This window comes from Eleginops maclovinus, chromosome 4 (assembly GCF_036324505.1).
Source record: "Eleginops maclovinus isolate JMC-PN-2008 ecotype Puerto Natales chromosome 4, JC_Emac_rtc_rv5, whole genome shotgun sequence".
Classification (NCBI taxonomy): Eukaryota; Metazoa; Chordata; class Actinopteri; order Perciformes; family Eleginopidae; genus Eleginops; species Eleginops maclovinus.
This window is the reverse complement of record NC_086352.1, coordinates 16,772,273-16,793,356: the sequence shown is the minus strand read 5'-3', so window position 1 is coordinate 16,793,356 and position 21,084 is coordinate 16,772,273. Positions and strand designations below refer to the sequence as shown.

The 21,084-nt window shown below is 39.7% G+C and overlaps 1 protein-coding gene across 3 annotated transcripts in view; it reads right to left on the bottom strand.

Moving 5' to 3' along the window:
- zfhx3b (zinc finger homeobox 3b) overlaps positions 1-7,144 on the bottom strand; it is a 133,347-nt gene extending 126,203 nt beyond the window's left edge. For all 3 annotated transcript variants that reach the window (XM_063881164.1, XM_063881165.1, XM_063881166.1), the window contains exon 1: positions 6,800-7,144. The gene's annotated coding sequence lies outside the window, so the exon portion shown is untranslated. The remainder of the gene's footprint in view (positions 1-6,799) is intronic.
- Positions 7,145-21,084: the final 13,940 nt, after the last annotated feature.

Below are 21,084 nucleotides of genomic sequence, written 5' to 3'. Positions count from 1 at the left end.
AATACACTGCAGCGTGCTCTCTATGTCTTTCCATCTGTGCCCCTCCCTCTCCTTCTCTCTCTCTCCTTCCCTCTCCCTCTCTCTCTCTCTCTCTCTCTCTCTCACTCTCCTCCACTGGGAAAATGGACAGGCTACTACACATTTGCAAGTGAATTACACTTTTTGTTGCAATTTTCGTTGTGTGTGAGGATTGTAAAAAAAAAATGGGAAAGAGGGTGTGAGAGGGAAAGGGTGCTCCTGCCATCGCTCTTTTTCTTTTCTTCTCTGTATAATCCTGAGGAGGATAAGCCTTGAGGTACACAGAGAGGAAGTGCCATAGACCTGCTGGGGTCCAGCACATCCTAGTAGTGCATTCCTGAAGCAAAGCTATCAGATGCACGTATAGACAGACACAGACTAAAATCCTCTCAGCCGCACATTATGACAGAGTGGAGTGGATGCAGAGCTGAAATAAACTGAAACACTGCTCACGTGTAATTGTATGAATCAGAAAATATACTGTCAAACACCCTCAATCTGTCTATCTCATGCCCCAGAGTTAATACTAAGCATGTCCTTTGACAATCAAATGGAGAATAAGTAGAATCAAGAAAGGGAGTTATGGAGTCTATATCAGCATAATATTCATATCGCTTTCACATAGCTCTTTATCTATTTATTAGCCTTTCAAACAAGCCCAAACCGAAGCTAATAGCTTGACTATACAAACACACACTGTATTTGGTGCGTGTACAAGCCGAGATGTTGCATCATCGTGTGACCTGGCTGTAAATTAGTGACAGGGAAAAAATACACAGATCAACTGTGGTTAAACATGTCTTCTTTTATACTAATTGTAATTTCTTGTATAAAGAATAAATAAATTGTTCACATTTATCCTCTGTCTCAATTGGTGAGTACTGTTTTCATTTTTATTTCAATTGTATAATACTTCATGTTAAAAATATGTAATACAATAAATAATATGTAACAGGAGGTAGGAGCTATGCAACTGATGCACTGACAATATTTTAAACCTATCACTCTCTTTCACACACTGACCCACACACACACACACACACGACTTACATTTCATCTACACAATGCAGATTTCACAGACACAGATAAACAATGCAAGGGCAGTTATCACTCCACGGAGCACAGTAACATAGAGGAAGAGGAAGAGGATGACAAAGAAATAGGGGAGGATAAAAAGACGGCGTGTGTGTCGTCAGAGTCACAGGCCAGAGGGGCCCATGTATTGTTCCAGGGCTCAGTGTGGGTAGAGAAAGGCGACCTGGGCCGCCTCTGTCTAAGCGTCCCTCCATGTTTTATGCATTCTGTCCTTTGTGATGATAAGCGCCAGTGCGGAGGGTGGAATGCTGGCCTCCAGGGTCCAGGAGTGGGGTGGGCTTATGGGGGGCTGGGGTGCAGCTCAGTTTAATTTTGCAGCCCTTGGAGTGGTCCCTGTCATCCCTGCTTCGCCCGCGTGTAGGCATATGTAGCCCATACAGACACGAAAACCGTTGTTCCCCCCTCCATCCCTAAACACTAGAGCTAGCTGCTGCAAATACGATATTATAACCACTATGACACACACACACACACACACACACACACACACACACACACACACACACACACACACACACACACACACACACACACACACACACACACACACACACACACACACCACACACACACACACACACACACACACACACACACACACACACACACACACTACAATGAAACAATATTGAGAATTTAGTCAAGGACGCAGGTACACACACCACTTTCATGACTACATCATTCATTCAGATATGCTATACAAATTTGTACGAAATTGCTATATTCTATGACGGCGTGTACATTTCCTTCACTCAAGTTCATTTCAAAATAGAAGCCTGCTTGCTTTCAACCATATTACTGAATGGAAAATGTTTTATTTATTTTATTTGACCCCGTATTTCTGAGTGCTAGATTATCAGAGCAACATTGTGCGTGATTTGTCTGAATTTGAACACTGGTATAGAGTTTTTTAAAACAGTTCAAAATTAATACTAAATAATTAGTATATCAATAAAACGTGTATAACGCCGGCCTTGATGCGGCACATTAAAAATATTTTTCATAATGCCAGTATGCACACAAATCAGAATGCACACACACATGCAGAAAACAAACGCATCTTCTGTTGCCTACCACAATGATTTAACCAAGATTGTAAACACGATAACATATTGTGGAAGACCAAACAACAAGAATCCCTGCAAATTTCACTTTAAAAAGATAAAAGGATGAAATTGAAGGAAAGCTCAAGACGAGGAGGAGAATTTTAGAGAAAATACTCTCTGTGGATAAAATGGATTCCTATGGACACTCGGAGCTGGTAGATTAAGGATTATGTACAGCATGTATACACAACACAAGCATGCACACACACACCTGAGCATGACAGTCATCTCTGCCTTTCCTACTTTCCACTCTCTCGCTTGCCCCTGTGCTGAGCCGAGATCCCGCCCCCCTCCTGCTCCTTTATGACAGCATGACATGTACACTGGCCTCAACAGCAGGACAACTGGCAGAACTGGTTATTGCTGTACGACCTTGCATATTCAAAACCACACATCAGACTCAAAGCCATCATCTGTGTCCACTGACTTCATATACATATGTCCATAAAGTAAACGCTGACACTTTACACTCTTTTCTGGTTTCAGTGAAGACACATCCACACAAAGATAGACCTTCATATTTGTAGTGCTCTGCAGCTCTAAAGAAGCAAACGGAACAGTAAAAAAGAATTCAATGAAACTGATGTTTAAGTAAAATACAATATAGGTCAATAATAATAACGAAAAAAATAGTATTTCAAATGTTACATTCCAAAAAGACGCAACATTTTTCCAAATTTTACTTATCAGAGCATTACAAGATAATAAGATGGATTTAATTGTTCTGTGTGTATAGACTTCCAATAGCAAACAAACCTAAGTGTGATGAGTCTCTCATGTACAGCCTTAGCCTACAAGTAACCCAAAGAGGGCTCTCTTCAACTGATAACATGGCAACGAGCTCCCCCACGGAGCCAATGCCCGAGCACAGTAAGGTTGTAGTTAAAGAGGGAGCTATGCAGACACATTGAGAATGAGATGGAGAGAGAAACGGGGGGGTGGGGGTGGGGTGGGGGGGAACAGTGAGAGGAGGAGAAGGGGTTATGACAGCCAGAGGCGCTGTCTCCCCTTTCTCTGTGTTACCCCCAAACCATGAAACAAGCCTGTCCATGACGACTGCTACTCCCTTTATCTCATTTCCCCGACTGAAAGCGCTACCGCTGCTCATGCAGTCCAATCACATCTGAATACTCTGAATATACCTGTCATTGAGAATGGTAATAGAGGGAGGCCAAATGTACAGTGGACAGCCGTTTTGCTGCTGTGCACGATCAATGGCAAGTACAGTAAAAACTCTGGTCAAATCACAGCATAAAAACACAAAATATGTTCTTCATGATACGAAGAACCATCGAAACAGCAGCAACACACAAATATCAGTTCCTGCATATATGTACTTGCTTTATTAGACATATAACTAGATGCAATTTCAATTACTAGATGCACAGCACCATCGTCAAAAATAAACAAACCTGTGTTTTTGTATCTTAGACAAAGGATTTTTTTCCCATGGCTCACACTTTCAAATAACATGCTTACAATTTATTATAGTTTTATAACCATGTGTGTGATGGTTAAAAACAGTTGCATGATGTCATAAAGATACAGAGCAATTAAAAATTAATTCAAACAAATTCAAATGAAATTAATTAGTATAATTAAGATGTGTGAAATATCTGCATGACAGTATTTCTTACAGAGTGATATCCTGTTACACAATTTTCCTTCAGTTATGGTAGCTGCACCTTTGTGATTTTATTCATATAAATTAATTTAAATTAAATTTAAATGAAAGTTCCTTCCTTCTTGAAAACATTTCAAAAATGGAAAAAACAACTCAAGTAATGAGTTCAAAATTAAATGGCAAACTTTCAATTATTTTTTTCACAAAAACACTGTCTGTGGTAAAACCATCACTCTGGTGGCACCTCACAGTTCTCACGAGCACAATACTTCCAATATCACAGTCAGGGATAAGGATGAGGTATTAGTTAGCTACACCGAACACAACGTCTGACAAACACACATTTGAAATAGAATACATATAAAATAAACCAAATGACATTCCTAAACCTATGCCGGGAACTGTAATAATTAAACATAAATATGATGATGAGACAAGCCAGGAAAATCAGACAGGTGAGATGACAGTAAACATTTCTGCTGTCTTTGTTTTGTAACAGAAGACAGCGAGAGAGGGAGGAGGAGGAAGAGGAGAGGAGTGTTACTGTCAGATATGGGAGGAAGAGAGATCACTCGAGTTCTCGCAGAGCAGCCTACCTGCCCTATACACTGCAAAACCTTTGAGTTTCTAATCACTGGAATCCAAACACATACAATTTGCTGTCTTAGACACACACAAATAATACTTGGGTAAACATACCTATAAAGCAATACAAAAAGACGAAGGAGACAAATATGAATTTTAAAACTGCTATAAATGAATCAACTCTTTTTGTCCCGTGCTAACATCTTTGCATCTGCTCCTCCACAGACTGAAAGGTAGGATTCTGTTTATCTGACCTCTTCCCCGGATTGCTCCTCTATGGCCCATGGCTATCTGACCCCTCCACCCTGCCCCCTCCTGCCATCAACCTCCCTTTTCCTTTCTCTCCCTGACAGCCTTAACGTTTTGTTTTATTAAACCTGTTACCATTTGTTTTGTGTAGCTCTCATCCTAAACTAAAGCCAAAGTCTTAATCCTGCAGACGCTGACGACCACAAGTGCTTTGTGTGGTTCCCAAAACATACTAACAACTACCATCACCCTTTTCTCCAAGGGAGACTCACTCTCTCACTATCGTCCCTCGGCTGTTTGCGCGGGGTTTCCTCTCTTTCCTTTTTATCTCTGCACTCACTCCATGACCCCTGTTCCCCCCGTTTCTTGCTGTCTGACCTACACCCCCACACCCACGCACACAGTCTCCCACCCCCCCTTTCTGCTTTCTGTTTCCCCCAATGGAACACATATCCTATCATTGCCTCTGCTCGCTCGCAAAACCTCTTTTTCCTCTTTATTTTCCCGTCTCTATGTCGCTAAAAATATCCGAGGCTGGTTTATAATTCTCGCAGCTTTTTCTGGCTCTATATAGCTCCATCACATCCGTAAAGCAATAGCTATTTTTGATCAAATCAATGGACATTTTTGGCTTGAAATTACACCTAATCGTCAAGATAACAGTTCCGTTGTATTTATTTTTTTCGGATGAGATGCATTTTTCGGCGATGTTGGTAATAATATAATAATAGGCAGTTCAAATTGTATTTTATTTGAAAAAGGCCTATTCAGTTTAGTGAGGTTGTTTCCTCCGACAGTACAGACTATTCTAATTTGGGGTAGGAGAAAGATGTATTGTTTAACTTGCAAAAAAAAAAATCCTGCCAATGTTAACTGGCTAAGCGGCTACTAAATGCATGCAGTGACCTATAGGTTCAGCTTGGACCGTACTTTAAGTTTCCGGCAGTAACTTTGGAATGATTATGGCTGCTTAAGGTCAGACTAATAGGGCAATGTTTTGTTTTCATTCCGGCCAGCATTTCTCGGGGAAAAAAATGTTCTCCTGAAAGTCAGATACGGTAGCCAAGTAGTTGGAGGCAGCAGCAGCTCCAGCCTGCCCTATGTCTTTCCTAAACCACATGTCTGTTCTCTGAAACGCAGCTCAGACTCTCGGGCTGTCCGTGTACAAGGTCCTGCTGATCTGCTCTTGTCATGAAGGAGACCCGGGGCTTCGTTCATCTCAACACACACATTCACACAACACACACACGCTCGCAAAACACGAGCCCATTCGCGCACGCACGCACACATACACACATGTCGATCGATTTGCATGTGACTTCGTCAGGGAATGAGCGAGAATCGACTTAAAAACAACGCTTCAAAAGAGCCAAACAGCGATGAAAAATAAAAAGACAAGATGGGCAAAGTGGGGTAAAGGGGAAAAGTGTAGCATGAGGAACTAAGACAGGGCGGAGGGATTGCACATTTCAGAGAGAGACGTATCGAAGAAGAACCAAAATGTGTTTATCCAGAAGAGGATTTCAAAAGCGACGGTGCTGAAAACCCTTGGATGTGGCAAGTGTCAAATCTGTAAAAATAAGAAAGCGAGAGATGGTCCCTTTCGCCGGACGCACACGGACCCACAGGCTGGACTTGGAGCTCCTTTTCTGGGCTGCGCTCATGTGGAGCTGCCGCTGCCCTTCGTCCGCTCAACACAACCCCTTTTCTTAATGCATCTGTGCCTTAAAACACGCTTCTTGACACCCATAAGCCCTTCATACCTGTTCCTGATCCCACCGAAATGCACATATCTGTTTTAAAACCGTGTTTTTCTACGGTCAACTGCTTGGAGAGGATCGCTGTCTTGCCCATTTCTTATCTTCCATTCATGAGGAGGAGAGGACGAACGCTGATGTAAACACAGGTAACGATACGAATAAAATCGAGAATAAAACAAACTACTTGCATGAAATGAACTTGTGATCGCCAGTTATTTCTCACAATGTGAGAAAAGCCAGCTTCGCTACACGTAGCGTAAACTACGAACAGATAGGAAAAGAGATTCAGATAAGTCTACAGCGAAAAGAATAGGATCGTGGAAACAGAGAGGAAAAGAGACAAACGCAAAGTTGAAACTTACAATTTCTCGCTGCCGTTTTGTGATCCTCGCTTTTTAATCCAGTATTGAGATGATTTAGCTAAAGATCCCATCAAGGCAGTCCCCTTTTGGTCAGTTTGCGCTTAGGGTGGCAAAAGAAAGATCATTGTTGTTGCGGAGTGTAAAAAACCGAAGTAGGTACTATTAGTTGTTAAAGGCAATATAAAAATAATTTGGATGCAAAGCAGGCGATGAGTCTTGTGTTAGAGGGAGCGAGGAAGAGGTGAAAGTGAGATCTGATGATTGAAAAGAAAAAACTCTTTGGATCTTTATTCCTGCTAATTAGTTTCCTGCAAAAAATGGCTGTGATTAATTCAGTGCGCATGTGCTTCATTACACAGGCACGAAGGGAAGGGCTAATTAGCCGCCTTCTGGATCAATAAGATTCAGCAAAGGAGAGAGCTCGGGAGAGAGAGGGAGGGAGGGAGGGAGAAAGAGGAGGGAGGGAGGGATGGACAGATACAAGTAAAAAAGAGGAAAGTAATGATCAGGAATTGAAAATATGGAATTAAGAACAGCAGAAAGTAAGAGTTTGATTAGACGGAAGACAGTGAAAGTTAATACTGAAGCAGGCAGCCGCAGCAGGCAATGCCCGACGCTACAGGCACAGCTTTTTCTCCGCTCTTTTTCGACTTTTTCAAACGATTTTGTCCCGGTTTTTGCCTTTTTAAATAAAAGATATGCATATCCTTTGCCCACCTTAAGTACATAAGCGATCATGCTTTATTTTATTCTGTCTCTTTCAACCTAAGTCGGTCATTTTAGCCGTTTCAAAGCTGCACAGGGCTGTTAATACATTTAGTTTACAGTTCACGTTTGAACAATTTATTGAAATACATAACATAGTTACGGCGGCTATTGACTAAACCTGAAACATGCTATTCTTTACTATAGTGCACTTTTAAAAGTGTAAGCATTGTTCGTATTTGCAAACAACTTAAACAAAAACTTGCCAAACAATTAAAGCATCTATAAAGCGATTTCTACATGTGCACTCGACGTACTGTAATCTGCAATAAACAGGGTTTATCGTAAATACAGTAGAACCTGGATATTATCAAAGCTAACACTGTCATTGTTTTTGTAAATATACATTTTAAGCATTGAGAGAAATATAATTTGCTCAGAGAAAGAAGTTGACAATGCAAAGCTTCAAAATGTTAACTTTGAGAAGCAATTCAATCTTTACAGCATATAGTGAACCCCAGCTTGTTTACATCTTTACATTTCATACGAATATTATAAGTTAACGATAGTAGGTTTAAAGAGAAGCGAATGCTCAAAATGACTTGTATAAAACTTAAAGGAATGTGTGTTCCTAAACTCATATTACTGTGACAATGCATGGATTCATTTGAAAGAAAGAATACAACTAAGACTTAAAACTAAATTTGAAAAGGTGAAATTCAGCTTTATAAAATATGACATGATAGTATGACGGAGATGATAGGCACAGCGTCGTTTTTACATTGTACGTTCAAATGCACTTCTTCATAACACAATTGTAATATAAAATAAACATATTGTTTCAATGATGTGAGATCATTCACAGCACAAATGTTTTAGTATTTTTCCAGTGAATTTATGAAACTTATGCTTTGTATCATTACAGCATGCGAACAAGTCCAGCTCTTTTTTTGTCATACTTGTTTATGCCCCATTGTATCCTTTAAGGGTGTGACAATTTATTTACGTTTTAAATTTGAGACGCGGGTGGTTAGGAAATATAAACAGGTGTATAGTTCTGCACAGCAGGTTAAAGCTTATACATGTGACACAGTTGGATGGCGGGGGAACAGGTTATCGTGACATCTATTACAAAACCGCTGGGAACACGTTGCCAATGAATGCAGGTTATTTTAAATAATAATAGCACTATAAATGTGTGACAAGGTGAGTGAGCGGAAAGGTGTTTGGTCAGCTTTGGCCTCATTTAATTCATTTTGCTATATAGTTATACTGATATTTTGACAAGGAGCCCACATGGTCAGTGTCTTGTCTCATTTTGATCTTCCCTGATCCTGAATTTCTGAAAGGCTTTATGATCAATACCAACATTTTTTGAGGTATTCTCGTTTGTTTTTTTCCCTCAAAAATCTTCTCGTACAGTACCTCGCCTCTGTAACTGATGTCCTCTCATTTCCTCCGAATGAAAAGATTGTATTGCAGAAATCAACCTTTGAGTCTCTCAGTGCTCTTTGTTATGATAATTTTATTGTTGATTCTCCAAGGAAATGGACAATCCCTCACTCTCAGTAAGCACACTTTCTGTGCAAACAGCTCCATATAGAGTCCTGCTCCACCGAATGCAAGTAGCTGCTCTTACTGATCGCATAACGTGCCATGTTTATTGAAACAATACCAATTTGATAGTCTGCATCTATAGTGAATTCCGATACAGAGTTAATAGTTAAACGGCACATATAGTCGAATCCAAACATTGTCCAAACATGCTTTAGAGCTTAAAGTGGCCATAATACAACGGTGCATAAGAGATAAGCCATAACTGGGTTAATACAACGGCCTTAGATATTTATTTTTCCAGACGCGTATTGGATAGAAATGCATGGCACAGATACATGTAACGTCTGTTTTTATTTTTTAAGATTGCACACAACTGATAGCCTATGTTAAGCAGTTCGTGTTGTTGTAGTGGTGACGATTGCTGATGCAATATAAAGTCTATATTTTATATTTTCCACAGGCCTTTTGGCTTAAATGTTAGAAAGGTTATGCAACCCCCCACGGGACGCGACGTTTCCATAGATCCAATAGCACACATCTATTAGAAGAGCCTATGAAAATCAAACTTATATATCGTAGCCTAGTGTATATTACCAAGACACTTCTCCCCATCTCACTCTCTCCCTCTCTCCCCTCCTGTTCCCTGCTACTAGAATATATGGTGTGCTGTAACACGACATTTCCTCAGCACTTGCCATCTTTAAGCCGAGGCAGGCACTGATACCTGTTTTTAAGCAATGTAGCATCTGCTGTGTGGCATGTCTCTCAGAAAAACAAGAAAAATGCATTGCCCCGTCGAACAGCTCACATTTGTGCAGTGTGAGAAACAGACTACAGGAATCTCGAGGATTTGTGCGTGTCTGCTCTCTCGGGAAAGAGAGATTGTAAAAATGAATAGGTTGAAAATAGCGTGCGAGAGGAGTTAAAGGGGCTACGAGATAATAAAAGAGTATGGTGTAATTTGAGGCTTGTAGTAGGCAGCTTTGAGCCAGTCAGTCGCCTAAAGCCTAACAATGCTAACTTCAGTTTACAAATTTATGCAAAGGCCTGATTGACATTACTCCTTCAGTGACCATATTGAGTAGGTGCAAGCTAAATCAAAAGAACACCAGCCAGACGGAGGCCTTGATGCTTTTAGGGCCTATGCATCACTGAAAGGGGAAAAGAGGGGACTGACAGGGTCTGAAGCTTTTGTGTTACCAGCGTTCAATTGCGCCTCTCTGTGGGAAGGATAACTGTCCACGTGCCAGCCTCAATAGGCATACATCGATGAGTGGCATTGCAAATTCAACACAACCTGTGGCTATGACAGCCCGTGGATATGACAAAGAAAGGCAGAGTAGCTTAAAATTCAGAAGGCTGCGTATATGTGAGGCACATGAAAGCGCTTGACCATCACCAGAACTGCAAGGAACAAAACATTCAGACAGAGGGCAAAGCCCATAATCGTTTTGAGCGTTGCTCTCTGATGGGGTTTTGCACACCCGTGTGCATAACATGTCATTTTAAGTTATTTTATTAAGTCTTCAAATATATAACAACAACAAAAAAAGTTATTTTATCTATGTATCAGCTTAACCGTGTATGCGTGCGCACGTGTGCACGCATGCATGCGCAATCCCAGACAAAGCACAAAGGGAAACAGAGGAAATGAGCAGGGGTGAAAGTATTTAAAGATTAAACCTGCAATCGAGTAATGCCTATAACTTTATAAAGAGTTAACGACCATTATATTCAGAAGTATTTTTGGATTTAAAATGCGTATAGACTGCAAGGAGGGTGTCATTCATATATTGAAGATATGGTTAAAATCTGAGTGAGATTATGCTATAAAATACGTCTTATTATTAGTATCGGTAGACTGGAACCTTCAAGTGGGACACAAAAGGCTGGGTTTATTTGAATGGTTATGAAATGAAAAATAAATTGTTATTTTACTTTAGTGTAGTGTTGATGAAAACAAAATAGGGTCTGCAGGTTGTATTCTCAGATTGGCTGAAAGTCAGGAGCCCAAGTATTCTATAGGGCAAACCCCTTCTTAACTCAGTTTAGACTGTCTTGTGAAATAGAGATGATGCACATTAAAAAACTTTGAAATTACATTAATTTATAGCATATTAGTATAACAGCAAGGTGTTTATAGCATAGCATACACCTTGGTATGGGAGAAAAAAAACCGCTCATTCAGAATTGTTGTGAAAATATGTATATGCTGTACTTATTTTCAAATCAGATTTTTGTTTTTTATAATCATTGATAGAATGAAGCAGTTGAGGCTGCACTGTTTACCACTACGTCGTTGTACATATGGGAGCCTGGTGTCCGGCTCTCCATGTGTGTAGGGTGGATAGGGCAGCGCAGCCAGGTGCAATGGGAGCGCCCTCTTATGTTCAGCCTGACCACTGGGATCAAGCAGCGCATCAACTCCTTTACAAGAGCCAAGCGCCTGCGGACCAGCTGGTCTTTGCAGTCTTTGCAAAAGCGCACCTTTGCCTTTCCATCTACCATTATATATTAAACTGCCTCCCATATGAATGATGTAAATCTAGACGATCGGGTTGTTGCTGGGTCAAAATAGGCTCAGGCAATCAAAGACGAAAATCACAAACATTTCAGATAAACATTCTACCAAAATAGCTCATCTTGCACGGTCCGAAACTGCTGTCATTTTTCATGATACTGATCATGGGAGTTGGAAAGGCAAAAGCCCAGCACAGATCAAAGTTGGACTTGGCCTTATTAGCGGAGCGTTCTGCATACATCTGCATAGTTGATGAGAAAATGTATACTCCATTTCTCCTATTTTTTTAAATCAAATGTGTTTATTTAATTCAAGATTAACTTCATTTAGGTGGTAATACGATATGTTTGATTGTAGATGCAGGATATTTTATACTCCAGATGAGTTTCCACAATCATGGATAAAGCATATGTCCCTGGTGGAAAAGAACACATGTTTGTGTGCAAACCCTTATGCATTTTATTTCTTTGACTTTATTTTTCTAAAGCAGTATTTGCACATATTCTAAAACTGCATCCGGCTGTGGCCTAGATTCCTTTTTTTTTTTTTTTTTAAAACCCTTGTGTCATGTTTGGCATACGGAGAATCTTGTTGAAGTTAATACAACTCAGTGTGGTGACATTTTATGTGTCTAGCTTTCTCTATCAAACTGAAATGCAACGTGTGTAATTGTAATTGCTTTTGTTTTACTTTAATTTGTATCCTATATTATGTCCAATCAGTTATTTATCATTCAGCTTGTTTTAACTTTATTAGAAATACAGAAATGCATCCTGCAGTAGAAATCTGCCTTCAGTTTTGTACATGAGTAAATGGTGTACTGTCCATATTAGGCGTTTTTAAAATGGTTTCATGCTTAACATATGTTTTGATGTATTATTTCTGTTGTTGCTAATTTGTTTGTTTGTTTGTTTTGCTTCAGATGTTCTGTATGTCATATTGGTAACGTTTTGATTGCTCTTTTTTTCAGATTATTTACTCAAAGGCTGCATGTTTATAGACATACGTTTCATTGCATTGTTGGTTGATATTTTATAAAGAATACATACTCTTGAAATAAAAAAATAATAAATAAATATTAAAAAGCTCTTGGAAAAATATGACGTTATCATCGTCCCGTTTGTTTTTTTTAACACTTTAACACTGCATCCTGAGATTCAAATATTCCTAGCGAAAATGTAAAAATGTTGAATACATGGATATATAGGATCGTTTGCAACACAGGAGCAACCTTGACATTTCTGAGAGCAGTTTGAAGTGGAAAACAGGACCTGATTTTTGGTGCTGCTGTTGTGATGTTAGAGTTTGGAATAAAAAAATAAAAAGACGACAAGCGGCCGTCTGGTCAGTCTGCCTCATTTACATGAGAAACAAGAAGCCATATCAATTCCACATCCATTTACTCGTCCTGCCAGTGCTACCTTATTAATGACCCTGCATTATTCAAAAACAGTTAGAAAAATAGACATGTTAACACATAATAAATCCAAATCTGATGTCTGTCTGTCAATATTTGAAAAACGTCGTGGAGCATCCAAAATGTCCGATGTTTGCTGACTTACTCGATTGTCCAGATCATTTTATACTGACCGCTGTGTTAAAAATGAATAAAAGAACACTCTCACAGACCATGCACAAGCCCCCCCGCCCCCCCCCCCCAAAAAAAAATAACGAGCGTGGCTCTCTCTCTCTCTTTCTGTCTCACTCCCTCCCTTCTGTGTGTGTGTGTGTGTGTGTGTGTGTGTGTGTGTGTGTGTGTGTGTGTGTGTGTGTGTGTGTGTTTTCATTTTGGACGGTGTGTGTGTATAAGGGGGGGGGGGGGGGGGGGTGCTGTAGAGATCAGGTTGTCGCATTATATTTTAAAACGATAAAAAAATGACACACATAATTACTATTGTTTTTTTGTTGTTGTTTTTGTATATCATTGTGTATTTTTCTTAATCATTATAACAGAAGGGCAAGGTAAAAATGTCTCGTATAACACAATTCAACAAACACAAACGACATACAACAAAACTGTAGGCCTATGTGAACCTGCCAACGAGCTTCTGGTTCAAACATTTTACTAAGAAAAACAATTCAAAAGAGATTTTTTTCACACTTATTCATATAATGACATTGTGAGAGAATGTAATTAAAACGATCTGTATTTTAATTCATTTGTTTGCGTTTTATGTTTCAAAAGAAGAAGTCAGATCTCAAGTGCATCGATAGGCTATATAGATTTCAAGCTCGCAAATAGCTCAACACACTCCGATCAAATGCAAAAAACAAAAAATAAATAGTGATAAAACAAAAAATATATAAAGGCATGGGTAAACAATCTGGAATTTAACTACGGTATTTCAATTACGCAGCATATCACGCCAAATATGCAATACATATGCAATTTCTTAATTGTATGGAGGCAAATACACCCTTAACTGAACGCAATTTAAATCAAAATAATAAAAGCACAGACCAGGCCTTCTGATAATGTATACTTTAGATCGTGGATACACGACATATTGGAGAAAGGCTGAGAGCTGCTCTAACTGACTCTGGGTGGGAGACAGGCGGGACTCGTGGTGTTTTACGCGCTTTGAGTGAGGCTCACTGAAACAGAGGCAACCCAAATCAGAGCCATATGACCACTGCAGGCAACAGAAACACTCGCTGGTGCTAAACCAGCCCAAAAAGAACGGGGGAGGAATCACGGATCACCACAATGCCGAACCCGTTCAAATACCACTTCGTGCTCACTGCATCTGCACTTGAATAATAACAACGTTAAAGAGAGTAATTTTCTCTGATGTGAAGAAGAGCCCCAGAACAACACGACAAGATGAAAGATGACAGGTGGAAGCGACATAGAAGGCAAACACAGATCTAGGATATCGCCAGGGGTCAAATCCAAATCCTGCGTCACACACACAGCCTCTGGATGCCTCACCATCATTCATCTACAGAATATGGTCTGGGTCAAGTAAGACAGAAATAATTCCAAGTTTGTCCTCTGATAATTTAAGTTTAAAAAAAAGAAAAAATTCACACTTTAAATAACAAATAGCAGCTACTTTATTAGGCTGTAAATAAGCTACATGACACACCTAACTGATGGTAATCAGTGAATATATCAGACCAAATGTGTTTTACAATTAAAATCAATCACCTCAACATGAGGACATCAGTTATGACAATTAACAAATAATAAAGAATAATAATGACGATAAGAGTGGCCTTACATAATGATTAGAAATACAAATGATTTCTTTACATATTCATTGACTTATCTATGTTTGACAGTGACATGGACCCAGTTGCTACACACATTCATGCTTGAACAACCACACACTCAGTGGGCTGCAATTCAAACAAGTGAGAGAAACAAAATCAGACATGGGTGGGATCATGCAGGATTTACATGTGTGGAAAAAAACAACTCACATCACACTATGCCACACAATGCCCTGCTGTTGCAGACACAGTGCAGTATCTGAGAACCAGACAGAACAAACCCATTAGAAACCTTGTGTGATCTGTGAAAGAGCCCCCTGGACCAAAAGCTACCTGGTGTTGTGTGGAAGTTATTTTAGACATCATATACATGGTGCAGAATTATGGATGTGTAACCTAGCAGCTCTCCTAAACTTGGCCTCTGTGACAGGTGATCCCACACATAATTGCTGTGGGTGATGAGTTGGGATGGTAGGGGTCATGGGGCATTGCCTGTCCATCAATTGGTTTGGCCCCTGTGCTCTAAATACCTCAGTGTAACCCCCTCCCCCTATAGCCATAAGTGTTTTTAGAGCCAATAAAACCAAGTGATTAGTGGAGCTGTTCCATTTTTAGGTGTTAGCTCGTTAAGGGAGTTCATAGTGAAGGTGTTTACTTTTGCATCCCAGACACACTACAAGAGGGGTGAGCTAAGGCCTTAAACCAGGAGCCCTGCACCAGTCCATCCACCAAAACTCTCTTCACCGCTGACATGTTGCTACTGTATGCATGCACACGGTGGCAAAGAAACACAGCTTTCTTCATTTCTGGCACACAGAGGCCTTGCATTGCAGGCACAACGAAAACACTCAAAATGATGACACCTGTATACTTGCTACCTGCACACCAGAAACCAACATGGCCTGCTTTCCAGCTTAAAGGATTTTTGTGTGATGAATTTCAACACATCTGCTAGAGTCAGCTGACTTTGTTCCTATGGCAGATATACTAACTATAACCCAAACATAATTTAAGCACATACTGTACTTTTTGATTTGAATGCCTGTCTGTCAACTTTGTGAGAAACACAGGTACAACAGAGAGTGCATTTTTGCAGTAAGTGGCGATGGTCCTCTCTTTATTGGTTTAAAATACACACAGGCATTCACATTAGTGTGACTGACCTTGTGTGGATAAAAAAATAGCAGCAGTTGAATACCACTTTAATTCTGTCAGATATGATTACTGAATAATGTGTTAGCTAAGTGCATGTCAACAAACGTATAAAATATCAGCTGAATATAATCTAGTTAAACAAGTTATTGTGCTGCTTAAAAAGGCTAAATAAATTACAACATGAAAAATGTACTTTGAATTCCAAAAGGTCATAGCCTCCCTGTGGTCAAATGACAGAGATGTTATAATCTCTTTCATAGCTTCGAGGATAAAATGTGCGCATTGGTTAACAGAGACATTCATTCACTCCATATAACTCAACTCATCTAGCTCGACTCTTGTTCACCTTGATTTGAAATTTGCAGTGATTTCATGAATAAATTAACTATTTTTTATGACTATTTTGACAGAACACTTTTTAAACAACTCCTTGTGTCTAGTTTCAAACAACAGAAGAGGATATTTGTTGTTTGAAACCCTTTTAAACTAACTAATAACAAAAGAGAGATTTCTGCACAATGTGAGGGATAAATATAAATTCTCAGTCTGAAATGCAATGTCAGTTGCTTTGAAAGGTTTATGTATACAATTACATTCAGTTTTGTTTCGTGTCTGAAGGTTTAACAAATTAAACCCAACAACTATTTAAATCAAACACACAACCTGTTATCTGATTATGTTTAGCAATTTTAGGGATGAAGTTCCTTTTTGGTTTGTAAAGATTCAATTATGTGTTAATTGAATCTATTTCTAAACCTTTTAGATATATTTAATTCAACAATGTTTGTATAATCTTAGGAGATACATAAAGCTTCCTAAACTAAACGTCAAATGTGGGGAAGACCCCCAGCCAAGTATATATTGCAATACATGACAATATCCACTATTTCTGTATGAGTTACAACACCACACACTGATAAAGTGGAATTGTGAGCTATATTGTAAGTGTTTGTGAATTTTGAACATCCACAGGAGATATAAAGCATGTAACAAAAATGATAACCTGTGTTTTGTATATTTTTTGATCTTGGGTTTTTGCATTTGTGCAAATACCTTTCCTCAGGAAGAAAAGGGGGCGAGACAGAGGAAACTGGTTTTAACGTATTCTGTTTAGAATTGTAAATGTATTGCATAGGCCCTGCTGTCCAATTACATATATCTTTCATGTATGAAATCATGCATGTCTTTTGCTCCAAAAGGGGGAGGGCTGACACAAAGGGAGCAACCCCGACTGCAGCAGAACAGTGTGCAGCCCACATGAAAAATAAGGTCTAGTGTCAGAGCCCTGGAGCCCTGGGCAAGGAGTGCAGCTCCATCAGCACACAGGCCAGGGAGGGGAGCTGCTTTCCTCCAGACTAGAGCCCTCTCCACTCCTGGCTCCTGCAACATTAACGTTGTCCTATTGTGAGGCAGCTGACCCTTTGAGTCCTAAACCAGACTTTATAGGAAAACATTTCATATCACGTCCTTAATTAGCTCAGCGACGATGAATATTGTTTGGTACGCTTTCGAGTGCTCTATTTTCCCGCATACTAAAAATAATCTTTAAAGATGCAGGAGAAAAAAAAATAGCTGTTTATCTTTTTATTTACTCTTCTTTCAAGCTTATTTTCAAAACAATGGCTCACTGCTGGGTACTAAATTTCAGTGACCCGAATTTTGTAAAATTACTTTGAACTTTCAAAACAATGCTCTTTTGATCCGTAACGACATAACTAATCTCATTCGGTGTGTCCTGCTGCTTTCGCTGTCATTTTTTATCACAGTTTTTTCATATAATTGTGTGAAAATTGTTTTATTTTTAATTAGGACTGTTTTCAGGGGAAGAACAATACATGTCTCTGTAGTCGGGGAGCCAAAGTTAGCAGTTTTACCTTTAGTAAGATGGAAATAAAATGTTTTGCCAAACAGGTTCAAAGCTTAATCTCAATATCTTATTTCAGGCGCTATTTGATTCCAAAGTCATTCCCAGATAAAAAATAAAATCACACAGATTCCCTTATCAAGCAGAATAATTCAATATAGTCCAGATAACCTGGGATCAAGTCTTAATCACTGACTGAAAATGTGTTGTCAGTCTTCTACAAAATAACTGGGAACCCAGACCCTAATAAAACTGGTAAAGTGACAGTGAGCGAAATCAATTTCAAAGTCTCCCTGAATGGAAATACTCATTTCACAACCTATGAAACCCAAAACGCATGCATCATAAATGTGCCAATTTTGCACATTTCTGATACAATACCCAAACAGATACCCTTTATATATTATTATACACACACATACAAAAAACAACATCCTTCCATCTGTACACACACAAACAGCATGACATTTTATCAGCTCAAAAATCACTTCTGTGGCCTTAGTAAACGGGGAAAAAAAACCCATGACTTGGAACATTCAAGCATCCTATCACCGACAGTTTTTCTGAATGTAGAAATAGTACAGCAGAGTGTATAACAATGGAGTGAAATCATAAATAAAAACAGTTTCATCCAATGTAGGCATTGTTTTGCAAATTTGAATATGTTGGTCGGAAGACTCAATGTATGTAGATGCAAAGCCTGTATTACACATTCACAATGTGACATGCACAGTAGTTAAGTAGCTCCTGTATGTCATGCCACACTTATAGCACATTATCTCCAGCTCTGTCTGGTCACCGGACAAACCTGCAAGGGGTCAGTGAAGAACCGGGGGTAAGCGTCTATCAACCAAACAACCTCAACATATTCAGAGCCTCTAATCCGAGAGGAACAAACAGGTGAGCAGAGCATGAAAGTGAGGCATTTATCAGCCAGCCTTTCCTTTACACAAAATCTGAAGGTAGGCTAACTGTGCAGGGGACACAGACTGGGGACAAGTTAGCTTCAAAGCCCTGAAGAAGTTAAAGGGCTTGGGGCTTGGACAGCAGGAGCAAGGAGGACTTCACAGCCTTACCTGATGGGGTTTTTGGTCTGAGTTGCCACCACGCGGATGCCTCTCTGACTGGGTTTCTTTTCAAGTGCCTGTTTGAAGTCAGCAGGCAGAAAGGTCACGCCCTCTCAGTCACAGCAGGTTCGTTGAAGCAATGGTGAATGGCTGGTGGCTATTGGTAACGTTCAGACTTCCGTCTTTTTCTTTGTATACATAAAAAAATAATAAAGGAGAGTGTAAAGCTATTGATCCAGTGCCTGGGCACCTTAAGAAGTTTTGGTGATATACTCCTAGAATTCCAGGTATTTCCAGGGTTTTCCAAAGCTATATGGTTTGGGATTTAGGGACTCCCAGGTCACAAGAAGAACTGGTCAGGATGAAACCATCACCTGGAACGAGAGAAAAAAAAGAAAGAAAAACAATGTCAGAAACATGATTTAAACACAGTTGGAAATCATGACAGCAAAGAAGAAAAGATTTCCATTGTAGTCCTGTCAGAGCATCTGCATTTTCTTTAACCCATCTCTGAAATCCAAGCACATAATATATCTCTTTCAGGAGAAGCAAACCAGAGCAGTATGATACCATCAAGACTTCAAAATGTATCAGCTGCTTTTAGCCCTAACAAACTGAATCTATAATTATTTGTATGCCATTACTACAAAGAAGCCTCTCATTATTGTAAGATTAAATTTAAGAGCAAATGAACTGCTGTGAGTTATTTCTCTTCTCATAACACTGAGGACTTTTAAAATGAGAAATGAGAGAGATTTCCAGAGGAACTTAATTTACCCAGTAACCAGAACAAGACATATTCCTGTAATGGCATATATAATTGCCTGTTCTGCAGAGGAGCTCTCGTATATGACAACAAAGTCTCATAGACAATACATATTTATTCAACTGTCAATTCCAGCAATGAAAAAAAGCATGTAAAAAAGACTTTGAATTCCACATGGGCCTAGTTTGTGAAGTTGGGTAAATATGCTTGTCATATGTTCCAATAGTTCCATAGCGACAGAGATTTAGTTAGGGAATACAGGTGGGAGAGGAAGACAGTTTGTGATAACTGAATAGCTCTTTTGAAGCCACTTCCATTTGGAAACATTTTGCGATTATTTTTACCTCTGTGGTTAGACTTGAGTTGAAGCCCATGTTTAATTGTTCCCAAGAGTTCTTATTGTGGTGCTGATAAGGGGCTTGGGGAGCAACATTTAAAACTGCAGCAAAAATAACTAGACTCTTGCTCATTGGCCACAGGTCTGAAAGACTGACAATAGAGGATCCACACAGCAAAGAGGAGAAAAAATGGGTAAAAAAAGAGCGGCAGACATACAGAAAGAAAGACAGGGGCAGAGGATGTGTATGGTTATGATGGAATTTCATCTGTTTCTGTTTGTCCTGATTTCACATGTGCTCATATCTGCAGAATCGCATTTCTTCTGTTTAAATGATCAATTTAAATATTGATAATTTATCTTAGATAAAGAGTATACAGTACATTACTTTCTAATCAATAAATAAATGATCTTCATGACAGTGCTGTGTCAGCAGACAGGAAACAGCGTGGTTAATTTGTCGCCCCTCATCCTCTCTCTGTCACTGTCTCTGTCTCTCTCTCTCTCTCTCTCACTCTCACTCTCACTCCATCCGAGACCAAGACTTCCCAGTTTGTCAGAGCGACCTGTGGGAGTGTGTGTGTCGAATCAATAGCCCACCCACAGCACAGCCGCGGGCCATCCCTGACCTAGGCTATTGATTAGGCTTGGCTCAGCTGCCAATAGCAATGTCCTGGATGTGACACCAGGCTAAAACAGGAGCTGAGGAAGGGGGATTCTGAATTGCCAGTGGCAGCCCCACAGCACACCGCAGATAAAAGTCAATTCCACTTAACCAAATCACTGACAACTAAATAGTTAGCAGACATAAGAATGCCATGAGTCTCTGATGGCAGCAGCTGGATGGCTTTGGGGATTTCCTAGCCCCTGACCTGTGTTGGGGAGCACAACAGACCATGGGAGAAGCACTGTGCAAGACACAGGCCACTAATTGAGCAGGCTGCATGACCTCTGCCAGCATGTCAGTCTGTTTGCCTTTTAATCTGGTCATTTCTCACTCAGTAAGTTACACCCGTGTCATTAATACATTAGGGACACCTTCTTTCAATGGCTCCCTCTAGACTGATTATCTAGGATCATCCCTAACACATTATGAT